General features: G+C 39.0%; 1 long non-coding RNA gene across 1 annotated transcript; it reads left to right on the top strand.

Annotated features, from left to right (window-relative positions):
• Positions 1–7608: 7608 nt before the first annotated feature.
• LOC132711387 (uncharacterized) lies at positions 7609–11161 on the top strand. The gene is made up of 3 exons (XR_009622228.2): positions 7609–7687; positions 9384–9576; positions 10790–11161. It is a non-coding gene; the product is annotated as an uncharacterized LOC132711387 (long non-coding RNA).
• The last annotated feature ends 5525 nt before the right edge of the window (positions 11162–16686 follow it).

Genomic DNA, 16686 nt, shown 5'->3' with positions numbered 1-16686 from the left:
AATATGTCTCAATGTTACATTGTAAACAAAACTGAGAATGGTATATGATTAAATATGAATGTTTAATGTACTGGTGGATGGTAAAATAAGATACACAGACCTAAGTAGCAAATTAAGATTGAGCTTAACATATGTTGGAATAGATTAATTTATAGAAATATGCTGGGAATCACCCAGAAAGAATATGTTGGGAAACAGTTAAATAATAGACAAATATACTGAAAATTAGTCAATTATCTTAATACATAATTATAATTTCTTAATAATAATTTTCTTATTATTTGTTTTATTTATTATTATTTATTATTACAGGGTCTTTGTCTCCTGTAATTACTTTACTAACTCTTCTTGCCCCACGAATCCACAACTGCTGTTTAAGGCTAGGGATCTTACTAGTAAAAATCCATACTCTTAACGTTGTTTCTCACCTGGGTTGGTGTCACTCACCTGGATTCAAAGCACATCGTTCCTTTCTTCTTTCCTCCTGCACAATTCTTTTTCAGTTTGTCCCAGCTTTGTGGCAGCTGCCATGGCTGCCACCCGCTGCCGCCGACTCACAGAGGGTTCCCTCCGACCTCTGAGGAACTTGCCTGTTCCTCTCGGTCGTCCAAGGCACCCCTCTTCTCCCCCCATCCCTGCAAGATGGGTTCAGTCTGAAGACCCATTGGTGGCAGTTCGGCAGCTGGGGTTTTCGCAGGACTCCTCAGAGCCCGCTATTTCCCCGACTGTCTCCCTGATTGCATTTTTTATATTGCACTAAATCAGGGATCCTTAAACTACAGTCCCTGGGCTGGATATGTGCAATGAATGATTGTATTACTGCAGAGAGTCTCCCCCTTTGGGGTCTTTTTGTGTGGGTCAGAGGGGAACAGAAATTCCAACTTGGGGTCTGCTTCAGTGCGGAGCTTTGGGCAAAGGCTGGAGGGAAGAGCCAGGCAGCCTTGTTCCAGTGGAACCGCAGTGAGACTGTATCATGGCCTGGAATGACTGACCATCTCAGCCCGCTGAGCCTCCAGGTGCCGATACCTGGTCTTGTACTCCCTCTGCTTGGAAAGCTTTTGCTCCTAGTCCTGAGTGAAGTGCTTCTGCTGAGCCTCCTTCTCGGTCAGATCCAATTTGAACTGAGCCAGTTGTTTGGCCAACTCTTTCTTGTGGTGGCTGCTTAGCTCCAACAACTGCTTCGGTTGGGGCTCTAAGGAGCCTGGGCAAGGAGACGAGAAGTGGCTGACAGGACAGGGGGTGAGTAGAGGCTGGTGAGGTGCCCCTTAACATGAATGACATCAAGTTGGCCACACCCACCCAGTCACATGACCACCTAGCCACGCCACCCAGCCAGTCATTAGGCAGAGCATATTAGTGGTCCACGGGAGTTAAAATTATGAATTTAGTGGTCCCTGAGGTCCGAAAGGTTGGTGACCCTTGTACTAAAGTGTCTTTCCTCACAGAAAAACATAAAGTAGGGCCTAAAGAATTCATCACCTTGTATTGTTTCTTTCTTCCTTTTTTTTTAAATGAATATAGTCTGCCCATCTAACTAAACCTCTTATCCCCTTTGTACCTCCTCCACACACTCCACAGCCACAGTCTTTAGCAAATCCCACAATTATTGTTTTTCAGATAAATCAAGGCACCGAGTTGGAAGCTGGGTATAATAAATGTCTTAACGGTACATAATTCTTTCGTCTGAAATTATATAGCTTAAAGAAAAAGGCTGCTCTCTTTGCAAAGCGTTGACATTTAGAGGGTTTTAATGTCGGCTTTAAGAACAATAATAGCTAATAATAAAAAATTTCATCTATCAATAATACAACGCCTCCTTTTTTCACTTGTGCTTGTCTCTAGGCTAACATAATTCAAGGGAAGTGTGTCCTTGAATGTCATATCACCCTAAAATTATTATCCTTGATATCATTAGCTACCTATTCATCTCACTTCATCTTCAAAGAATGATATTTTTTTTCAGTCAGTTGAATGCGATATGATGAGGATGCTGCTGTTGATATTGTGCACAATTCATTCATCCCCAAATTATCTTCGGGCAGACAGATTTTACAGTTTTTATAGTGGGTTAGAAACTTGCTAAATCTATTAACTCTGAAACAATCACAGGAGTCACAGATCACATTACGCCACATGATTAATTTGTTTGGGTTTAGCATCTTGCAGGAATCAAGACACGGGGCTGGTGAACTCTGCCATTATAACCTATTAACAAACTATGCCTTAGCATGAACTCTTGCATAATGTTGGCGTTTTTATCTTGCACTAACCCCCAAGATTCAATTTTTTAAAATTTGCCACATAAATTCTCCTCCTCCCTTTTACTGAAGACATATACAAGAAGCATCTACGAATAATGATTCCAAAGTAAGTCTTGTTGAATTTAGTTGCCTCCAGTCATTAAGTTTTTCCTTCTAATCCTCTTACCCTCTTGATCAATTCTGTTTTCTCAATGTTTTTCCTAAAATTCATTATCCAGAACTATATTATCCTAATTTGGTATGGTTTATGCAGAATAGAGAGAAATTACAACTTCTCTTGATCTTAACACTGCTGATGATACAATGTAGGATTGTATTTAGGATATTTTTCCAGGCACATCAGTTAGTACATAGTGCATCCAGTTTTGGTCACCACACTATAAAAAGATGTTGAGACTCTAGAAAAAGTGCAACCAGGATGATTAGGGAACTGGAGACTAAAACACATGAAGAATGGTTACGGGAACTGGGCATGGCTAGTCTAGTGAAGAGAAGAACAGGGGAGACATGTTAGCTGTGTTCCAATACTTGAGGGGCTGCCACAGAGAGGAAGGGGTCAAGAAATATGACTAATAAAGCTATTTTCCAAGGCACCTGAAGGCCAGACAAGGAATAATGGATGTAAACTGATCAAGGAGAGAGTCAACCTAGAAATAAGGAGAAATTTTCTGACAGTGAGAGCAATCAACCAATGGAACAGCTTTCCTTTGGAAGTTGTGGGAGCCTCATCACTGGAGGCTTTCAAGAAGAGATTGAACTGCCATTTGTCAGAAATGGTGTAGGGTCTCCTGCTTGGGCGGGGAGTTGGACTAGACGCCCTACTAGGTTCCTTCCAACTCTGTTAATCCAATCATATGACTCATCCTACCCTTTCTTTTTCTTTTAAAAATTTCTGCAACACAATCTCATTCCTCCTCCCCCTGCAAAGCAAAAGCCCAAATATAGTCTCAATGCAAAGATGAAAAACTGAAAATTAAAAACCCAACTTCTTCTGAAATTTGCAATTAGATAAGGAAGATTAAGGAATGTGGAGCTTTGTCCATCACATAAAAACATTCCCCATAACCCCTATAATTTAACAATATGTTTAAAGTGCTTAAATACAGCCTCTTCTTAGAAAATTTGTGACTGTAGAAGTAATATTAATTTTAACAATATTTATTCTTTCCCATAAACTCATAGGAATTTTCAATGTCTCTTTATATCCACATGAGTAAAATAATCTAGAGTATTTAAATCTGGATCAAATCAGTAGGTTTATTTTAATCCAATGAAGCTGTCACTGCCAATTCAAATTATTATATTTCTAAATTAACAGTCTAATTTTGGCTGAAGCTTGTCTTCCTTTTATAAAACCAGATTATGCAGTATTAATATACATTTGCAATCTCTGTGCCAGAGTTGCTGTCAACATTTTAACATTGATATTTATCAGAAAAATCAGGCAAAAGCTTTACCTGGTTATGTTGTTATTATTATGTAAGCTTCATAAAAAAAAAACAGAAAAATTCTATTTTAGAAGAATCATTATAGACTTCCAACAACACAGGAGTAAAAGTCCATATATACCTAACCATACCATTCTATAGGGGGGAAAATCCGTCTGGACCAGTAATCTTCTCTATTTTTATGGGTTTACAGTAGTAATGTCCATTATTTTGAATTGGCTTCCTATGATCTGATTTCTAGCTTGTTAAGGCATCAGGGTAGAAACCAGAAGACTATGAGTTCTAATCCCACCTTAGGCACAAAGCCAGCTGGATGGCTTTGGTCCAGTCAGACTCTCTCAGCCCTAAAAAGAAGGCAATGACAAACCACTTGTCCAAAACTTTACCAATAAAACTGTAGGGACTTCTCTAGATAGCAGTTACCAGGAAGCCACCAAATCAGCAAAATATGGTGTTTTTGTATTTCATTAAAAAAAAAAAATCATCAGGAACCATTACATCAGAATGATAGAATCCAGTTATACTAGTCATTACTAGGATAAGAAGCTAAAATTAAATTGTGAAAGTGTTAGATTGGTGCAGGGAAAAGAATATGAGAGCAGCGAGTGGTCCGTTCAGCACTTTATTTAGAGAGAAACAGAACAGCCGACTGTGCTGTCGGGCTCGCCTTATAAAGGGAGTCGGCAGGCAAGCCGGCCAATGACAGATCTTCAAATCTCCCGCCGGTGGACTAGCCAATCCGGCGGGGATGCCCATATATGAACATAACAGAAAGCTTTTGGAATTTTCAGTAAAGGTGTTTTTTTCTTTGTAAATCTCTCGTTCTTATACTTACAGAGCACAATTGGTGCTCTGCTATTTGCAATAACCTTGCTATTTAAGCAGCAGCAGAATGCAACTTAAGAATCTTGTGATAATCAAATCTTCAGCAGATAAACAATGGAACTCCCAGAAATTCTTAACTTTCTTCTGAACAAGCAGCTAATGAAATCAAAATTAATGCTTCGTTTTTAAGATCAAGGCCATATTTTGGTGATGTATGCACCTTCTACTTTAATTGAGATGCCAAGATAAATAATACTTGGCTTCCCAAGCTTCCAATAAGCAAACCTCATTTTTTCCCCCTTACATTAAAATCTCTAGCCTTAAAAATGTTTTATTCAGAATAACCTTCTCCAAAAGGAGCCTCTCCTTTGAGTTTCCGTGTGAATTACTATTGTAAATGTATTTCTCGGAATTGTCACATATGCATTATTCTTAGAGGGAAAGTATCTGCTGAGTTTCTGCATGAAAAATTACTGAGAGATTGTTTTACATTGATACAGTTTCTCAGTCAAATTACAACAAGAACCAGCTGGAAAGAAGTAAAACCAGAACTGTAAATGGCAGGAGGCATTCTGTTCTTTATAGTCTGGCTTCATTAGACTTTTGCTTTGTAATCTCTCTTTTTTACATCATTTTCTAACAATTCTCTAAAATGTGATGGTCTCCCATCCTTAAATATCAACAACACTAATATATAACCGCACAGAATGCAAACAAGACTTCAGGGTGAGCTCCTTGATCTAAAGCAAGATTTTTCTGTTATGCACTGTTATTTCGTTTAATAGTAGTGCTTTCAGCCAGTTCACAAAAAAACATTTTTTGGTGCCATATTTTAATTCCAGGCCAATTTTTTTTTTTTAAAAAAAATCCTTGTCTGGACGGGATAGTGTTCTTGAGTGGCTAGAGCATCAAATTCTTGTGTCATTAGAGCTCATTAACTCTTCTGAATGCCTGAGGTTGACCTTACCCTTAAAACATGACTATGATGACGATGATCCCTTCTGTACAACTATTATCCCTCCATCTACAGGCAAAAGCCACATTTTAAATACCATCTCCTACAGCATGAGATTATCCTGTCTTCTGTTAGTTCAATAGCAATCCTTTTCCTTTATCTAACTCATTTTGCTGTTTTGGTCAAAATTACTGTGTTATTTGGATTGGACCACTTTTGACTTCAAATGAAGACAGCAAGCACATTTGCTTATGAATTCAGCAGGTCTGTTGCCACATTGCAGATTTTGCTCAAAAAAATAATCTTAATTGCCTTTCATCTGAATTTCAGATTTACTTGGATTCATTAAATTTATACTGAACTTGTGTACCATTTGATTAGAAAAAGGTAAGGCAACATAATCCCATCTATATCAATGATACTGTTTTGATCCTTGCTGGGTTCCCTGACTCACTTTGCTAAAATTATTTTAATTAATAAAAATAACTTGGCATGCTTTGAGAAAAAAAAAACCCATTATTTTTAAGAAAACATTAAAGGCATATCGAGGCTGTATAGGGAGGCTTACTTTATTTATAAGCCATAAATTGGAACAAAGACAGAAACGAAAGAGGAGCAAGGTGTTCAAAGATAATGAATTTGCACTTCCCTTTGTAAATCTGCATCACCCTCCTTGTTTTGGGATGCTTTTTGTAAGCTATCTAGGATGCCCCAGAACTGTAGAATGAAACAGGAAAGTAAACCTATATTAAATTTCACTTAGAACTTTTTGTATTTCTTCAATAATATCCAGTGATTTGTCTGGATTTTTGCAGCCAATCCTGGAAGGTTGTATGAATGGTGGGAATCCATCTTATTAGTTTGCCTTCCAGGATTGGTGGGCATGGCATGGCTTGGTGGCTGTGGCTTGGTGGGAGTGGCAGGAGAAGGATACTGTAAAATCTCCATTCCTTCTCCAATCCAGGGGAAGGTTACTGCAAAATCCTCATTTCCAGCTGGGACTTGGGAGGCAGAGAATAGATGGGGGCGGGGCCACTCAGAATTTTTACTACCGGTTCTCTGAACTACTCAAAGTTTCTGCTACCAGTTCTCCAGAACTGGTCAGAACCTGCTGAAACCCACCTCTGATTCCCACCCCACTCCAGGGGAAAGATACTGCAAAATCCCCATTCCCTCCCGATCAGCTGGGACTCGGGAGGCAGAGAATAGATGGGGGCAGAGGCAGGGCCAGTCAGAGGTGATATTTATCAGTTCGCCGAACTACTCAAAATTTCCACTACTGGTTCTCCAGAACTGTTCAGAACCTGCTGAATACCACCTCTGCGTGGTAACCATTTTGTGAACAGGATAATCCTTATCCTCAATTGCAGTTTTCTGCCTGAGAATGGATGACATGCTGTGAAGATTAGTCTCAAAGTTGCTTACTAACTTAGCAAGACTATGTCTTGAGCATGCTTGATAACGTTCAGAGAAATATCTTAGGGAATAGAGAGAAATGCTACTACTCTGGCACTCTTAATAGATGTTCAAGTCCTGCCAGTTATTGGAAATTGCTGGCAGAGATCTTAACTATCAAAAGTATATCTTGCCTTAATAGCTCATATCCCAGCTACCTTAAAATTAGACTATTGCGTTGTTGCTCATTAAGGACTTATTCTTGACAAGCATCTGGAAATAGAAATTGGAAGGGAGTAAAGCCATTAGATTGCTATTGGAGCTTGGCATTTTGATCGTGTTTTTTTTTCTTTTAATTAAAACATACCGGATGCATTTTAACTGTGGGCTGACTTCAATTCAACACTCTGCTGTCGATTTTTCAAAAAGCTTTTCCCAACCTGGATACCTCATGGAGTATATATCAATTATTATAAAGCCTGTATAACTGAGGGGGACACAGGTTTGGGAGATTGTTTAAAGCAGAGGTCTCCAACCTTGGCAACTTTAAGACTTGTGGACGTCAACTCCCAGAGTTCAAGTCCACAAGTCTTAAAGTTGCCAAGGTTGGAGACCCCTGGTTTAAAGCCATATTCATTTATGGGACTTGGCTGCTTCAAAACATCAGGTTCTTCTACCTGATTCTTCTAGAATCTAGATGTTTAGATTCTAGAATCTACCTGTTCTTTCTCATGTGTTTTCAACATCTAATAAGTCAGTATTTCAACTCTTTAGGCCTGATCAAGCTGGACAGTCAGGTGCAGGTGATTTGTGAAATAATGCCTACTTTGGGGAACATTGTGCCAACTGAGATTTGTCAAGCTCCATCAGTATATTGTTTGACCTGGCATGTAAACCATGGCTTTTATAAATTTAATTCCAAGCTGGTTATTAACCTTCTCTCAGACCTATTTCTGATGAGAACATATAAAAAGAAATCTTTCATCCAGTACACCTGAACGTCAGTAGATTCAATGTGGTGATGGACGCTCCCTTGAGTCATTTTTTAAAAAGAGATGAAACAAATTCACAGAAAAGCTCTGACACCTTAGTCACAACTATTAAATGGAAATGAAATGAAACATCATATTCCAGAAGTGTCTACTTGCCTTCTGTTGAAAGGGAAAAAATTTTATCAGAAGATGGATTCTTATTCCAGACCAGAGAGCTGTCATGATCTTAGTCTTGGTCTTTGGCAAAACATGGTTCTGTCATTTAATATTCATCTATATTAAACCATACCTTGACTTATGACCACAATTGAGCCCAAAGTTTCTCTTGTTAAATGAGATATTTGTTAAGGTTTTGCCCCATTTTATGATCTTCCTTGCCACATCTTGTTGTTAAATGAATCACTGGCGTTAAGTTAGTAACACTGTTAAGTGAATCTGGCTTCCCCTTGACTCATCAGAAGGTTGCAAAAAGTGATCATAAGTGTCCCCCAGGACACTGCAACTGTCATAAATATGAGTCCGTTGCCAAGTAGCTGAATTTTGATTATGTGACCATGGGGGTACTGCAAACATTATGTGAAAAATGGTCATAAGTCACCAGTGCCATTGTAACTATGAACAGTCACTAAATGAATTGTTATAAGTCGAGAATGAGGTGTATTGTATCATTTTACTCACTCCCTCTCTCAGGTTTCTCTTAGCCCCTGTTAATCCATTTCACTTTTTTCACTGCAAAACCCCATTGATTCATCTTAATCCTCTGCTCCCCTCTTCCTCCTCCTTCTCCTCCTCCATAACCATGCACATTAAAACCTCATCCATCATTGTTTTGTCTCCAGCTTTTTAATCAGGCCTGTGTGCATATTGGTTTGAGCATGTGGCAGTTTAATTACCCTCTTGAATACACGAAACACATCTTTGTCATATCTGCTTATATCTGAAGAGAGCGTCTTGCTATAATGCTAATTAAAGTGGGATGATGACAATTTCTCTCCATACTCAAATTATACCCCATCTGTCTTGTCCCGTGTTCACTCTTTGGATTAATCGAGGGTTGGGAAAGGTTGTTTCCTTGGAGTTTTACCTAATGCAGGTGGGAAGATTTAGTTTTAATGAAGTTGCAGGTAAAAGAGGAGGAGGAGGAATAAAAATCACGTCTGCCAAGTTAAAGGAAAATTTTAAAAGCTTTCTTCTTATTTTTTTTTCTAATCTGTCTGGCTATCCATCTCTGCACTGATTTCATGGGTCATAGTTTCTGAAAGCAACATAAAACAGCAGGCAATTCTTTTTCCACTGCTTACATCCTTTGTAATGAAGCAGCAAGCACTTACAAGCTATCGGGGACCTATTTATCATAAACAAAGCATCTCCAGAACGTTGGCTTTTAGGCACTTACAGGACAAGCCAGTGCCTGAACCAATACAGAAAAGTTTTTAAAGAAGAGGAAAAGAAAACCTGACATTCTTTTTAATGGACCAGACCTCCCTTTCCCTTATTTTTGTTTCAGATCCAGTGATCCACTTGGAAGAGATTATGTTCCTTTATTTGGCATTTTTCCAATGTTATATCACTTGTTCCATTGAGGCTGGAGCTACCTGAGCGACCACACTTACCTGATCCTCTGAGAGATATTTTGCTTCCACAGGTGGCAGCTCTTGACTGAGCTTATCTGTAGCAGAAGCTAAACAGGACTTATTTTGGTTAGTACTCCTCGGCAGTTAGTACTGCCAGGAAATTTTAGAAATTCTAGGCTAGACAGGGAAACAGTTTAAATTAAAGGAGACATTACCATACAGATTAAACTGCTTAAAGATACTTAGTTTATTTGTAATGATCTATGTCGGCAACAAATTGAATGGAAAGCTTTATTTTATCTATAAATAAAACTTTATCTCTACTTTTGGGGATGGTTTATCTGGAAGTATTTCTGAAAGTCCCTTGAATGGTGAAAGGTGACATACAGTAAGAAATCTTTTAGATCAGTTCTTTGCAGTAAACCAGTCTTGTTATAAATGGTTTTAGAGCTCTAGCGTGAAACATCCTTGTGGTTTCTAAACAAAGTTTATGGCTCAGTGTGATATATGAACCCAGCTGGCAGGACTTATATAACAAAGCATTAAACAGTAGCTTAGTGTGATAATGTGAAAGCCAACAGTTAAGTGTTTCTCAAACCTGACAACTTTAAGATATGTAGGCTTCAACTCCCAGAATTCACTCATATGCCTTAAAGTTACCAGCTCTGAGAAACACTACAACAGTTGCTTATTCAGTAGACCATGTTATATAATGATGCCCAGCACAATTTGACCTAGAAGACAATCTATTATGCATAGTATGATATTTTAGAATTTCACAATAAAATGTTTGATTCAAACCCAACCCAATCTAAATCTTAAGCCAATCTTAAGGATAATATTAGGAACTTTAACTGGATTTCTGCTCTTGAAACATGTTGTCATTACTAGTACAACAAGGGTGCCAAAAGTGTGATTTAGGGATTCCATGTAGTTCACCAGTATCCATTTTGTGCCTTTTAGGAGCTCTAAAATGGAGATAGATCTATTAAAGAGATAGAAGTTACATTTTCTGAAGCTCGATCTTTTACGTATTGACTCAAAAATATGCTCCAATAAATTTAATGAGCAACATTAGGGTCATTTACTTGAGGGTAAATTATCTTTATTTGGTGGAGTTGACATATAAAGTATGGATGTAATAGTGCATTATAAAAAGCAACTAATATGCAAAGTTATTGTTATCATTCATGTAATAACGGTTAGTGGATAGTATGTTATGGTGATTTATCACCAAAACTGCACTTTACTAGAAACATAACTACGTTTGAGGAAAATTGGTGCAAGGATATGGTGTATAATGGTTACCACTAGATTCCTTTTGTTTCCATTCACACAGAGCTTCATATGCAAATATAACTTCATGCTGTCATGCCTGGAAGCCATATTACCTGTTTGCCTTGAGGATCCAGGCCTGCCACAATCATACCGTGGGAAGTTGGGAGTGGGGATTGCATGAGTGAAGCAGAGATAGCCATAACAAACCTCTCTAAGAGAAGTTCAAGGCCATGGTGTCCGGCAGCTGTGCAAAGAAGAAATTTGAGGATGTCTTCTGTTCGGGAAAGAACTGATTGGAGCTGTGGTGGACATGTGGAAGATGTGAGCAAGGTCTTCAACTTTCTTTTGGGTGAGGAAAATCCAGAAGCTTTCAGATTCAGGTTTTCCCAGATGTGCCAATATGACATCCCTAATAAAAGTTAGCTTTGAGGAACTTCAAGCCTCGGAGTTTGATTTCGTTGGAAATCAACCCTGATACATGCACCTAGAGAATACATTACCATTTATTTCCATACATTATGTCATATACACTTACTAGCGTAACTTCCCAAGGCATAGAATTTGTATACTGTTTTTACAACATAAAAAATCATAGTAGAAACAGAAATTTATAAATCCATATTTCAAATATTTCTTTCAACAATCATATATAATACTGTACTTGATAAAACAAGCCTAGGGTTCAAGTTTTTGCACAGCTAAAAAAACGTGCATTTTCTGACTCAAAAGGATTATTCTTTGCCCCAGAAGTTATGCAAGGGGTCTTGGGGTAGGATCTAAAAAACTTTCATGTCTGTTTGATTGTTTGTAATGTTCACTTGGATGAAACGGTGCATCATGGGGCAAGCATTTTTGAATCAATTACCTCAAATAGCTTAACTTGTGGAATGTGTCCAAAATCCAGGATCCATGGCTCCCACGGGATTGTCATTTGAGAAAGTTGTGGCCATTTCAGTGCTACCACACTGCAATAGTCAGCCCCAGTCAGCTGCAGTCATGTGATCATCATTTCCAATGCCCCCCACCAGCTTCCTAGAAAGAAAAGTCAATGGGGAAGTCAGCAGTAAGTCAGAAGTCATTCCCACTCCCATTGCTTTGTTTACTCACCCATGGTCATCCTGTTTCTTTCTTTAGACAAATATCTCTGACGTGATAGAGAAACTAATAGGTCTAAAATTGGTGTGATGGGAAACCCACCGACACCCCCTCAAATTAAAATAGAAAGTGGACTGAATTTGGCTAGAAGTTGCATGGAAAAAAATTCCCACAATGTCCCCCTAGAATGGTTGTAACTTAGTTTTTCAACTAAGGAAACTGGCATTTTTATTATGTGGGCATCTATTATAAACAAATGACAACAGAAATACATCATGCTGAATAAATTCATTCCAGAGGAAGAAGTACTGATTTAGACTCATCAACTGCTGGGCGACGATTCTGATTCCATGATTAGGGCAGAGGATAATGATTTTAAAATTTGCCCAAGGAAAAGCCGCTGGCTGTTGAACTCACTGAGATGTATTTCTAGAATTGCAGTCATTTTTCACCAATGTTCTTCATAAGACAAGGCTTCATCTCTAGTTTTCACTTTATCATTTCTCCAAATTGAGCATTAATGAATACATTATTTTTCGTCAGCTGAACGTAATGAAGGGATGCTGGAAGATCACAGATTGCATAGCTGTCAGCTACCTAAGTACAGTCATAGTTTTGGGCAGCTGATTCAGCCTGTAAAAGGTTCTCTGAAAAAATGTTGGGCTTCTACTTTGATGCCATTTGGACATTGGACTGGTTGCAATAGTAGTCTCATAGCAGCAGGAGGAACAAGGAGAAGCACTCCTTCTTTAAGGAAATATAAGCAGTGATGCCCTGACTTCTTCCTTTGACTAAGGATGCCATCATTCAGTTTGATGTTGATGCCGGAACATAGAAACCAGTGGTGGGATTCAGCTGGTTCGGGCTGGTTCAGACGAACCGGTAGTTAAATTCAGTGGTGGGATTCAAGTAATTTAACAACCAGTTCTCTGCCCTAATGATTTCTTCCAACAACCAGTTTGCCAAATTGCTCAGAAAGTTAACAACCGGTTCTCCTGAAGTGGTGCGAACTGGCTGAATCCCACCACTGGTTAAATTGCTGGCTGTCTCCGCTCCTCCCCACCCCTTTCAGGAGTCCCCATGCACCCCATTTTGGCTCCCAGGTAAGTGCAGGGAGGCCTACTAGACCCAAAACGGGGTGCAGAGGGGTTCAGCACCCCCCTGGCCTGTTTTTGCTCTCAGGAGGCTTCAGGGAGGCCTCCTAGGCCCAAAATGGGTTGCGGGGGGGGGCGTGTCCCCCCACGGCCCATTTTTGCTCCCAGGGGGATGCAGGAGGCGGAATGCTGCCTTTCATACCCCCAGCCACGCCCATGGCCATGCCCACCCAGCCAGTCATTAGGGCAGCGAACCATTTGTTAAATTATTTGAATCCCACCACTGATAGAAACCAATGTAAATTGAAGAGAGGATGGGATAAGGGAATGGCCAATACTACAATATATTGTAGAGATGCTGGATGCAGTGATGTTTTCCAGGATATGATGCTGATTAGTAGTAGAGGAGTGAGGCCAAGGATTTTTGTTTTTAGACAGAAATTACTGCTTTGGACCCGGGCTTTTCTGATACAGAATAGTGTTTTTTATTCTCATAATATTGTTGTTGCTTATACCTAAACAAATTTAAGCAAAAACATCACAAAACACATTTCATGAATTTTTTACATGCCCACAAACATAATAAATGCTCCTTCTTGTTAGTTACATAACATAAGGTTGAAGAACTTTTTACACTTCTATAAAATGATGGTCATTGATTTTTCTGGTGACATGTCCCAACGATACATCATTTTATAAAAACTCTCTTTAAGTATCACATAGTATAAATTTCAGTCCTTTCAACCACATTCTCTCACTGATTCATGTATATATTATAACTGAATTTTTAAGCCCCTTTTGCATACATTCTTTCACTTGTTCCTCTTCTTTCATATTTCAATAAGAATATATACATTTTAGCAGTAACACGATCCTCACTTGTACATTAGTTCCATTTCAAATTGAGCCTTGCATTGTTCAAAACCAAAAGTTTTTATCTACTTTAAATCTTTCTAATAATTGTACATACAAAAACCATAAACAAGGAGTTTGAATTCTAAGTGTTGATTAGCTCTTAATATAATGACAAACAAAATATTTGGGATTTCTGCAGAGGCTCCCCCCCCCCCACATTTGTTTTCAATTGCAGAAAGGCTCTTTGTGGCATTTTAGTGAAGTGACAGCTTCACTAAATTCGGTAGGCAGCATCTCTACCCATTACTTGGATATTTGTGGGATTTCAGCTTGTGGAAGATTTTTTCCTCCCACATTGTCAACCACTATTTCAGTCTACTTACAGATGCCTTGCTTTGGGGGGTCTTGGGAGAGAGAATCTGTGTGGCAGACAGTGGGAACATAAATGAACAAACAAGCCATATTAGGCTGGAAGCTTCAATGCTGCCATTGACAGTGTGTTGAATGGTTTCAATAGCTCATTAAAACAAGCAAATGAACTCCCATTTATTTGAACTTTTGAAAAATGCTTTACTGGCTGATAAGAGAAATGAGGTCTAAATTCAAAAACAATACATGAGACAGGTCAACCTTGCATGTCTAGTAGAAAGTAGATCTTCCTTGGTTCGTTGTTCCAAGGTAGTAACCAGTGGTGGGTTTCAAATTTTTTTACTACCGGTTCTGTGGGCGTGGCTTGGTAGGCATGGCTTGGTGGGCGTGGCAGGGGAAGGATACTGTAAAATCTCCATTCCTTCCCCAATCCATGGGAAGGTTACCGCAAAATCCCCATTTCCTCCCGATCAACTGGGACTTGGGAGGCAGAGAATAGATGGGGGTGGGGCCAGTCAGAAATTTTACTACCGGTTCTTTGAACTACTCAAAATTTCCGCTACCGGTTCCCCAGAACTGGTCAGAACCTGCTGAAATCCACCTCTGGTAGTAACACTTCCTAAGGGATTTGGGTGAATATATTTTTATAAAAGCAGCGTATTGGATTAGAAATTCAGAACAAATGAAATTGTTTCCATCTGATAAACAGGTATTATGAAAACCCTGCAACCGTCTTCTGCACTTCCGTTAAAAAAGAAAGACATATTGTTGGCACCTCAGAAAGGACTTTAGTGGAATGTGCACACTATGGTGAGGTGTACGATTACCTATTTTTCACCTTACCTCTTTAGCACATAATATTATCAGGTTATTAAGCTTCATTCGGTATTCCAAAGGGCGAAAAAGCCTATTGTATTCCAAAGGCATCAGAGTCAGAAACCTAAAAAACAAACTCAACTCAACTGACATCGATAATGAACATTTATTTGAACATTTGAAAAATGTTTTACTGGTGAATAGTAAGATGTGATGAATTGAGTCATTTAAAAATATTAAATATGAGAGGCGGATGATTGTTCTTTAGATAGTGCTATTTATGTGATGGCTTCTTCACACATTTAAGTGAGTCACTGGAAATTGTACTCTCTATATTCAACTACTCCATTCTTTACATTTTTTTAAAAAAGGAACTGCCAGAAGCATAATACACTGTATGCATGTATACGTCAATAACTTCATAAGGTCTTAAATTCATGCAGCAAGGAAGAATTGCCAGCAGTTGGCAGCATCCACATTTGATTAATAATAATAAAGTTGATAGCTATGTCAGTGGAGGCAGTTTTGATTCTTACTCATACCAGTGTTAGATAGAGACTTTAGTTCAGTGGTGAAATCCAAATTTTTTTACTACTGGTTCTGTGGGCGTGGCTAGGTGGGTATGGTGTGGCTAGGTGGGCGTGGCTTGGTAGGCATGGCAGGGGAAGGGTAATGCAAAACCTCTATTCCCACTCCACTCCAGGAGAAGGATCCTGCAAAATCTCCATTCCCACCCCACTTTGGGGCCAGCCAGAGGTGATATTTGCTGGTTCTCTGAACTACTCAAAATTTCCACTACCAGTTCTCCAGAACCTGTCAGAACCTGCTGGATTTCACCCCTGCTTTAGTTGTGTAATGTTGCCTATCATGGTCAGTTGTGTAAGGGGACATATTAATTAGAAGGATAGGGCAGTGCTGCTCATTTAATAAATAGCAATAGCACTTAAGACTTATATATCACTCTATAGTGCTTTACAGCCCTCTCTAAGTGGTTCCCCAAGTCCGCATATTGCCCCCAACAATTTATATCCTCATTTTACCAACCTTGGAAGGATGGAAGGCTGAGTCAATGTTGAACCTCTCGGGATTGAACTCCAGGCAGTAGCCAGAGTTAGTTTACAATAGTCTGCAATATTGCATTCTAACCACTGTGTTACCAAGGCTCATGCTGGTGCAAATACCATACAGTAGACCATATACAGGTGGTCCTCGAGTTATGACCACAATTGAGCCCAACATTTATCTTGCTAAATGAGACATTTGTTAAGTGAGTCTTGCCCCATTTTATGACTTTTCTTGCCACATTGGTTAAGTGAATCCATGCAGTTGTTAAATTAGTAACGCGGTTGTTAAGTGAATCTGGTTTCCCCATTGACTTTGCTTGTCAGAAGGTCGCAAAAGGGGATTACGTGACCCTGGGACACTGCAACTGTCATAAATGTGAGTCAGTTGTCAAACATCAGAATTTAAATCACACATCCATGGGGATGCTGCAACAATGGTCATAAGTGTGAAAAATGGTCAAAAGTCACTTTTTTCCAGTAAAGTTGTAACTTTGTCACTAAGTGAAGCGTTGTAAGTCGAGGACTACCTGTATTTGCTTCAAGAGGCCTATAGTATACAGAATTGCTCATGGAACAGTGTGGATTAATATATTATGCAACTCCTATTGTACCTGCTGTTCCATTTTTTGTTCTTCCTTACATGCTGAAGAATACAATGTGTGAGA

This window comes from Pantherophis guttatus, chromosome 2, assembly GCF_059756535.1.
Source record: "Pantherophis guttatus breed Tessera chromosome 2, ASM5975653v1, whole genome shotgun sequence".
Lineage (NCBI taxonomy): Eukaryota > Metazoa > Chordata > Lepidosauria > Squamata > Colubridae > Pantherophis > Pantherophis guttatus.
The sequence above is the reverse complement of the archived record's forward strand: the minus strand, read 5'-3'. Positions and strand labels throughout refer to the sequence as shown.